Source organism: Acartia tonsa, chromosome 4 (assembly GCF_053477335.1).
Source record: "Acartia tonsa isolate MP-2025a chromosome 4, ASM5347733v1, whole genome shotgun sequence".
NCBI classification, from domain to species: Eukaryota; Metazoa; Arthropoda; class Copepoda; order Calanoida; family Acartiidae; genus Acartia; species Acartia tonsa.
The window spans coordinates 38305882-38315704 of record NC_137263.1 but is presented as its reverse complement, the minus strand read 5'-3'; positions in this window follow the sequence as shown (position 1 = coordinate 38315704).

Here is a 9823-nt window from a genome sequence, read left to right as displayed (position 1 = left end):
AGGATTGTCAGATTAATGTTATGACGTCAAAATAAGAGTCGTACAATGAAAGTTAAGATATCTACGGATCAAAGAGTAAGCACGTGAATATAATGAAATACAGTTTATTTTTTTGTTTATCATTAACAACTAGATATTACAGCAGTAGTTGTTGATGGGTTGACAAAAAAAAAATATTTATATGTACAAGGTAGCTGCACTGTAGTTTTTTCTTGAGATTGCTAGAACACCAAATAAAAAGTTAAAATTCCCTGCCACCTTCTTTTCTTTATTCTTTCTATGTCCAAATTGTATCTATCTATTCTTTTCAGGGATGGAAGAATACGGATAATCTTCTACACAAACAATATATCTAGTTTGTATCATGTTCCAAAAGAGATAAAATGCCAGAAAATGGAGTTACGGAAAGTGTCATGTGTAACGTCATAAAAATACGTCAAAAAAGGAATATTATTGGAGAAGTGGGAAAGGAAACCCCTAAAAAGGAGATGTATTTAGACGTATTTTTATGACGTCACACATGACACTTTCCGTATCTCCCCAGTAAATATATATAATATATTTTATTAAAGATCTCAGAAACTGCTTCATTGATTGGGATCTCCTTTTATATTGAGTAGGTTTTAGCTATTTGCGGAGAAGTAAACTGTAAGGCTAACACTTCTGAGAGAAAAATATCTTTTTACTGTAGCGCTGCAAAGTGTCATGTGTGACGTCGTAAAGTACGTCTGATTCCATCTCTTTTTTGGGAGTTTCCTTTCCCACTTCATCTCACATTCCAACTTTTTAGACGTATTTTTAAGACAAATGGCACTTACTGCGCTTCTCTTTTCTTATCACATCTGAAAATGGTATTAAAATTAGCCCCAACCCCTCTCCATGGATAGTAGAGACGCCGCCGTTTATATACAAGTAACAAGCATCCAATCTTTTGAATAATGTTTTGTTTAAATCCACGTACTGACCAATTCCTCAGTTTCTGACTTTGAACTTAATCCATCTCCTTCATACACTCTCCTTTTATTGTAAATCCGGTGTTCTTGCCTAACAGCTAAATTAAGAAAATATTAGACGGAAAAATAGCCCGGGACCTATACAATACTTCCCTGAAATTGAGAACTCAGTCATTTCAGTTGATAGCAAGATCTTATTAGCAAAATGTGAAACCTGACTGAAGAATCAATATTAAATCATTGTTTTATCACAAATAAATCACTTTTTAGGTTTATTAGGGTAAAGCTAAGACCTGTAAAGAATTTAAAGAAAGTTTTCTTCTGTCCTTTTACTCCATAAATTGTTATTATTCAATACAAATATATCTTTTTTATTCCTGTATTCTGAGTTTCAAACCCTATATTCTGAGTTTCAAACGCAAAAAATAATAATGTAAATTTCTAAAAAAAAACGTTTATGTGGGGACATCTAAAAACCCACCATGTCATGTTTTAGTAATATGGTGTAATACAAAAACTGCTCGGATTTAAACAGCTCTAGCAAAGTGTTTTTTAAAGGTTCTATGTGTGTGTGTGTTTGTGTGTCTGTGTGTTTATATATGCGTGTGTGTGTGAATGCCCCCTGTGGTGAATTAGACAATGGTTGTTCTTGAAGTTTTCAATTTTGTTATGAAAAGGTAGCTATTCATCCACAGGGATGGAAAACCTAAAAAATAATCCATGGCATATGGCTGTTCCGATAACAGTGGCAACTAGTTACAATACAAATTTGTGACCTCCAGAAAAAGGTTGTGTTTTAAAAATTCGATGCCTGTAGGATGATACTTAACTGATATCCTTTAGTTGGCGTTGGCATTAGAATATCGTATCTCATTACAAGAGGATAATTTGATTGGGTTCTCCAGATGATAGAGTAAGAATCACGCCCAATCAAGATAATTTACCTTGAACAGTAGAACAGGAGAAAAAGATTATATAATACTCAATAGGCAATCTTATTATTAGTTATTCAGAAAATTTGTCACTGTTTTCGAGATCTGAGTGGCCTATGCCGACCCCTGACAAGTTTAGCGCCTGTTTTTGTCAACTTTCTTCCTTATTACATTTATATTATATATTCATATTTAATTTTAATAAATACGCCGTAAATTTATAACTGTTTCGAAATTCATTAATTTTAACAGGTCTGAAATAAACCTCATAAATAAATTTTCTATATTTGAATTAATTAAAAGTTTGTTAGTCACTCGTTTCATAGACATTTATCAGCCAGCTGGCAGGCCAACTAAAACTCCCTCTAAATATCTGTATAGCCAGCCTGTCTACAGATGAATAACTATATAATAAATATAATTATTTAATCTTACTCTGTTTAATTTTAATAAGTGTAGTATTGTTGAGTATAGAGCAGATAGTACAGTACCGACCAGTGGTTTATAATTGAGATATCAACATTTGCAAGCAGAAGTTATTGTCTTTCAATCATTAGATGACACATTTTTTATTTTTGTTATATTAATATTAATTCGTTTTCTAAATGGCAGCAATAATGAATATTACAATAATGAATTTTACAAGCAAGTCGCAGCATTTATCGTACCTGACATTGAAAATAAAATCGAAATCTGCCGCCGTTGAGCATTACTGCCCTTAAACGAACTGCAAAATTGATTGTCTTAACGATGCTACCAAAAGGTGAAAGTTTAAATTAATCTCCAGATCTTTATTGTAACTGCAGCGGCTTCTCCTACAATTCGTTTAAATCTTAAAGAAATGTAACATAATATACCAAGAAAATATTATGTTTCTTAAGGAAACTTGTATTATATTAAAGCATAAAAATGTTTGACCTGATAAAAAAACAGACTTATTTTCAAATAACAAACAAGGAATTCAAGATTCAAAATATAACAAATAGTTAAATGAAAATTTGCCTTCATTTTTATTGATATCCAATAACAAGCTTTAATATTAATAAACTAAGAAAAAATAAATTAATTACAATTGTTTCAAAATTTTAATTACCATTTTGATTAACAAAATATGTATTTAATTTGATAATTTATCTCTTTAATATATTTCATGTAATAAAACTTTACATACACATTACACACGGACAAAACACAGCAGTAGAAAACTTTTGCTCTAAAAAACCGACATGAAATTTGCTAATTTCAAGGATAAGGTATTCTTTAAATGTTGTCGGAGGGTGGGTTCTGCCAGTTAAATAAACCAAAGAATTTGCGACAACATCCCATATAGTAAAAGTGGACCACCAGCGACACATTTTCCTATATGACTCCAAATCAGTTGGATTTCCGCTGAATTAAAACAGGCTCTGGGTCATACCGAAAAATTATGTTTTGTATTTTTATTATACAAGAATATTTTTCACAAATACTAAAATAAAAATCATAAAATGAAGAACCTAGTAAAAGTGTCTGACTCTGATTATGACGTAAAAAAATAGCCAATGAGAGGCCAGTATACACTGTAATTGATCAATGGTAAAATTTATAGTGGCCTCTCATTGGCATAATCAGAGTCAGACAATTTTACTAGGTTCTAAAATGAATCCCTGTTTTGTTGGCCTGGGCCTTTTACCCCTAAGGGCCACAAAAATGGAATAAACCTTAATTAAATTAAAGCATGGACAGTTGGTTGTACATCACTATTGCGGCTTAGCTCCGGAATTGCAACTTGTAGATGTATAAATCATGATTTTGCACGGCTGAGGTTTGTTGAAAAACAATGTGACGGCTGTAGCTAGTTTTACACAGCTGATTTCCATAATAGGACGACACGGCTAAACGCTGCTGTGACTAAGTTTATATAAGGGGTAGTTGCGATAGGGGCCGGGTGGTCCAATTACGTTACAAGGAATTCTAGTACCAAGATTTGCAAAATAATATATTTTGCTAATAGTTGAAAATAAAAGTGATGCGCTAGCCTTATTTTTACCCTTTTTTAAAAACTTTCCCCTTTTGGTGTTTTTATGAAAATGAGAAGAATAATCATTAGAATAGCTAATATTTCCGTCAGTTGTTCACTATTCTTACTAGTAACATAATTGTAAAAAAAAACTTTTTTTTAGCTGTACGTATTGGTGCAAAAAATGGGGACAAATTTAAAATTGTTTTGGCGTGTGACGTCATACCCCCATCTCTTTTCTAGGGGGTTTCTTTCCTCCTTCCCTTTTCTTTCCCCTCACTTGTGACGTAAAAAAACAGCCCCGTCAAATCAATTTAAAAATTATCCCCATTTTTTGCACCAATACGTACAGCATCCGATAATATCCCAAAATCACACATATTGATATGTAATTTTACATAAAATTCGCTAATAATTTGATTTGGTGTTAAAGGTTTCCAACCCGAACTTTGCCTAAGGATAAACTTTCAACAAAACATCATAACAGTTTTAAGATTTGGATGATATCAGGGTTTCCTTTCAAATTTGTTTCAGTTATTTTAGTTTTTCAAAAGCGAAGCTTTTCTATAATTAGGGTCGGTCCGTACGTCCGTCCGTACGTCCGTCCGAGATAGATAAATTTTATTCGTTAATTTAGGCATGTTAGAATTGTCCTATCGATTTCAAACTTTGCATGATGATTCCTGTAGTAGTTAGGTACGATTTAGAAAGCGTAGCAACTCTATAATCATTACCAAATTCTAGCTCGTCCCTAGCCTCTACTAGGGGGTGGCGGGAAAGGCAGTAAAATGGCCTAAACAACCCCAAGATATTGATAAAGATTTCCTTAACGTTTTACCAGGGTATTTCCGAGATCCTTAGCTTCAAACAAAACTACCTTACAAAATTATAATACAGGACAGGAAAGACAAGATCCTTTTACTCTAATTTGTTAAATAGATTTTTTATGGCGAAAAAGCATGATGTCACAGTCGTAAAAATAAAGATATAAAAGTCAAATTTAATTTAACTTTAGAGGTCAAAATAAATTGTTTTGTCTTTTATTTAAGTTGTGCTTTAATCTTCGCTGCTTATGAATGATATAAATTTTGTTAAATTTTTCAGCACAAAATATTTTTCAAATCTTATTTCTCAACTTAGAGGCAATCAAATTTTTAACATATTTTATTTGGTTTTAAAAACAAGTTGTAAGAGATGAAATAGTAAATACTTGATTTTAACTTGAATTATTTTTAAACACACGATATATGTTTTTTTCACCAAGGTACAAAACAAGTTTATATTCAGCGGAAATGAACTGAATTCGGAGCTATTATATACTACTAGTTGCTTCGCTCCTAGCCAATTTTGGATAGTGGGAGATGCCAGTGAAATAGCCTAAAACCACCATGAGAATTTCATAAAGCATAATTGAAAAGCATTCGGCTAGCAGTTTCCGAGATCTTTAGATTCTGAAAAAAATATTTTCTCCTTTTTTAATTGATTAATTTTTAGCTTAAATTTTGTGATTTACAAGTCTAAAAATTGACTTAATCTTATAGTGTATTCTACTAGAGGATAGCTTTAAATTTAAACTTAGGTAGCTGATTTTGGTTGTCCTCAAAATACATATATTCCCACTTCATTGTCTCATTTTTGTAGAGTGCACTAGCTTTCATTCTATTATTCTAAGATTGGACTAAATAAGAAGTTAATTAAACCGGGGTTTTATAAAGAAAGATTCTTATAATAACAAGGATAAAAACTTTCAACATTAAGGGAAGCTGCATGGAGTCAAACGGGAAAAAAGAAGAAGAAGAAAGAACAAGTTCTGTGACATACTGAAACATCATGTATAGTATAGTATTACAGATTTTAAAAATAAATAAATAAAGATAGTAGAATTAGGGTTTTGTTGGCCCAGACCCTCCTCCTCGCGGGGCAAATGATTCAGAATTAAACCCTATATATTAATTTTTACTTTTTATTACCGAAGCGCATAAATGATTTTCATATTTGAAGATACTTCCAGAGGGTATAGCAGACAAACAATTGACTTATAGAGTAGCTTGGCCTCTAAAAAGGTGTAAAAGAATTTGACCTAATTAACCTAGAATGAGTGAATGAGCTACGAGAATATATAATTATTAAAAGAGAAGCTTTTCTGAATTTGGGGTCAGGCAGGTAGTATTTTTTTTAGAAAAATAATGTCAACATAGTAAAAATAGACACTCATTATTGGAATGAATCAATAAACTTGTATTTCAAAGAATAAACTAATTAGCACCCTTTGAAAAGATTTGAGCAAAAGCATAGATACTCTACATATATTCTCTGTCCCTTAAATTATTGGGATTTATAATACGAATAACTTTTTATATCTATTACATTTTGCAAATTCTTATAAAAAAATGGAAGCATTCTGTCTTATGGCTGAAATGTCGACCGTGGCTTAACACGAAGCAAATCTGATCTTAACCGGAGTGGAGATGGGCTTGAATATCGGCCCAACACAACGTCATTATAAACGTTAAAGATGTAAAATGCACGACTGTAATAGTTGGGATAGGGGGAATGCCTTGGCATAAAACAGACTCAGCTCAGGTCGTGCAATCAAGGAGTTAGATGTCTGTTGGGTGTTTCTTAACCTACTACCCAAGGTGTTTAGGTCAGGATTTAAGATATTATCAAAAGCATCTATTTAAAGTAAAAAATAAAGCAAAATGTATGAAATAATCTATTTAAACAAAAGAGGAGAACAAAACCCTAATTTAGAATTGGATGTATTTTTTTTTCAAATTTACCCTTAATTATTTACTAATTGTTCATCAGCGAGCAAAATTGTGTTAGAAATAGAAAAGTTTATTCCATACTTATTTAATAGCATTTCTATAACTAAAATACTTATTTATCGCGCATCGTATGATATACAGCTTTCCGTGATTATTAAAATGAAAATCTAAGATTAAAACCAGGCATGTTAGTCCTGAAAGGCCGAAGGTCCGTGCTAACAAAACTGGTATTGATTCATTATTTTTATTTTTATGTTTAGTATTCGTTGAAAATTTCCTGTAATTCGATGCATACATAATTTTTCAGTATAGCTGAGAACCGGTTCTAATCCGGTTTCGCAACTTATACAGTTGGTGCATTATTTGCCAAATGTACCACTTTTCTGCACTACCTCTCCGATTTTGTTAATACTCTATATTTTGGTCCGTTGGGTGATTCAAGGATGCTGGATGGCCAAAAAAAAGTTTCAGAGTCCCTGGATGTCTAGATATCTAGCTATCTATAAAGGTAGGTAACAAAAATTTAAAAAACACCCATTTTTTCACAAGTTTAAAAATTAATTTTTTCATCAATCTTACATCCAACCTATACATTTTATACACCAAAATGATCGTTTATTCATGTAAAAAGCACACATAATGCTATTTTGGTCAAAACTCTAATTTTACAGGGTGTCCAACAAAAAGTGTATTTTGGATATCTAGCCTAATACCCAAAATACCTGTCTGAAAAAAATCATTTTTTTTGGCTTAAATCCTGTGTTTTATCTGTGGGCATATGTGGTGCATAACGGTTTGGAGGACCCGGGACTATAAGGTTGTCAAATTTCATTTTGGAACACCCTGTAAATGTGATTTTTGTGTCTGTAGAGTTAAAACTTGGTCCAAATTGGCTATTTTTTTCAAATTACTCTAATATGTGTCTTAGTATGTTTGGCCATAGTGTTTTCTGACCAGATCAATATTTTCCTATTTTTTGGACACCCTGTATTTTCAAAAAAAGAGAAAAATTTTTTTTGTTTTTTTTTTAATTTTTTTTCTATTTTTAAGTTACTTAAAACTGTCATATAGATACAGATTTTGACTAATAACTATAATATTTGCCTATTTTACAAATTTTTACACTTTTGGGACACCCTGTGCATGTTTTTGAAAAATTATGGTTTTTGCCCATTTTTGGGAGGAAGGAGTCGTTTTAAGGCCATAGACTATTTCTTCATTTTTGTAGAACTTTTCAAGATACATCATTTGTTATTTATGCAAAAAGCGCAAAAACCGAACCGTTTTGCCGTTATTCACTGCCAAAGGCGGAATTTTTTACGTTTTTTGCCGTTCCCGAGGATTTAATGCGCATTTTAGGTAGGAAGACGTTGATTTTTCAAGATTACTCTGAAATACTTTTATTTAGGAAATTTAATTTTCTAAAATTCATATTAAGTGAAATTTTTTGTGCAGCTAACCGTTTTTCGTCGAGATGGATTTCAATTGTTAAAACAAGAAAATGAAGTGTATATAATATAAATAATTGCTATAACATATGTAATAAAAAAAACATAAACCATGTGCATTTGAAATTCCTTTTGACAAAAATCGGTTGGATATACAAAAATTTTTACTTTACATGAAATTTAGTAAAATAAAATGCCTAAATTAAAGTATTTCACAGTTATCTTGAAAAATTAACGTCTTCCTACCTAAAATGCGCATTAAATCCTCGGGAACGGCAAAAAACGTAAAAAATTCCGCCTTTGGCAGTGAATAACGGCAAAACGGTTCGGTTTTTGCGCTTTTTGCATAAATAACAAATGATGTATCTTGAAAAGTTCTACAAAAATGAAGAAATAGTCTATGGCCTTAAAACGACTCCTTCCTCCCAAAAATGGGCAAAAACCATCATTTTTCAAAAACATGCACAGGGTGTCCCAAAAGTGTAAAAATTTGTAAAATAGGCAAATATTATAGTTATTAGTCAAAATCTGTATCTATATGACAGTTTTAAGTAACTTAAAAATAGAAAAAAAATTAAAAAAAAAAAAAAAAAATTTTTTCTCTTTTTTTGAAAATACAGGGTGTCCAAAAAATAGGAAAATATTGATCTGGTCAGAAAACACTATGGCCAAACATACTAAGACACATATTAGAGTAATTTGAAAAAAATAGCCAATTTGGACCAAGTTTTAGCTCTACAGACACAAAAATCACATTTACAGGGTGTTCCAAAATAAAATTTGACAACCTTATAGTCCCGGGTCCTCCGAACCGTTATATACCACATATGCCCACAGATAAAACACAGGATTTAAGCCAAAAAAAATGATTTTTTTCGGACAGGTATTTTGGGTATTACGCTAGATATCCAAAATACACTTTTTGTTGGACACCCTGTAAGATTAGAGTTTTGGCCAAAATAGCATTATGTGTGCTTTTTACATGAATAAACGATCATTTTGGTGTATAAAATGTATAGGTTGGATGTAAGATTGATGAAAAAATTAATTTTTAAAATTGTGAAAAAATGGGTGTTTTTTAAATTTTTGTTACCTACCTTTATAGATAGCTAGATATCTAGACATCCAGGGACTCTGAAACTTTTTTTTGGCCATCCAGCATCCTTGAATCACCCAACGGACCAAAATATAGAGTATTAACAAAATCGGAGAGGTAGTGCAGAAAAGTGGTACATTTGGCAAATAATGCACCAGTTATATTTGTTATGGGTTTAAAAGTGGTATTCTTTACAAGAGTATTACTTTTTGTTAGTTCTAAAGGCTGAACAAATTTGGCGCAAATGTTATACATTACATTTATTTAATGAAACAGTTATTTATATTACCCTAAACTGTTTTTCTACTAGTTGTGGAAAACGAACAAAAACTAAACTTTCAAATAATGGCTGGAAACCACTAGCGTGCGGAAAAAGAGGGTGTCAACAACCCCCTTGAAAATTGGTGAGGCATTCTTTCCCGTTTTTCATTCCCTAAAGGTTTCACACCCCCTGATAAATCTCTGAGCACGCCAAACCTGGGAACTCTAAATATAAACTTTCATACTTTCAGTTTAAACTTATAAAGCTAAGACGAATTTGTATGAGAGAATATCAGATAAAGAGATAGGTCACTGGGAAATAAATCAACAAATTTGGCCAATTGACAATTAGAAGAAGTTGTG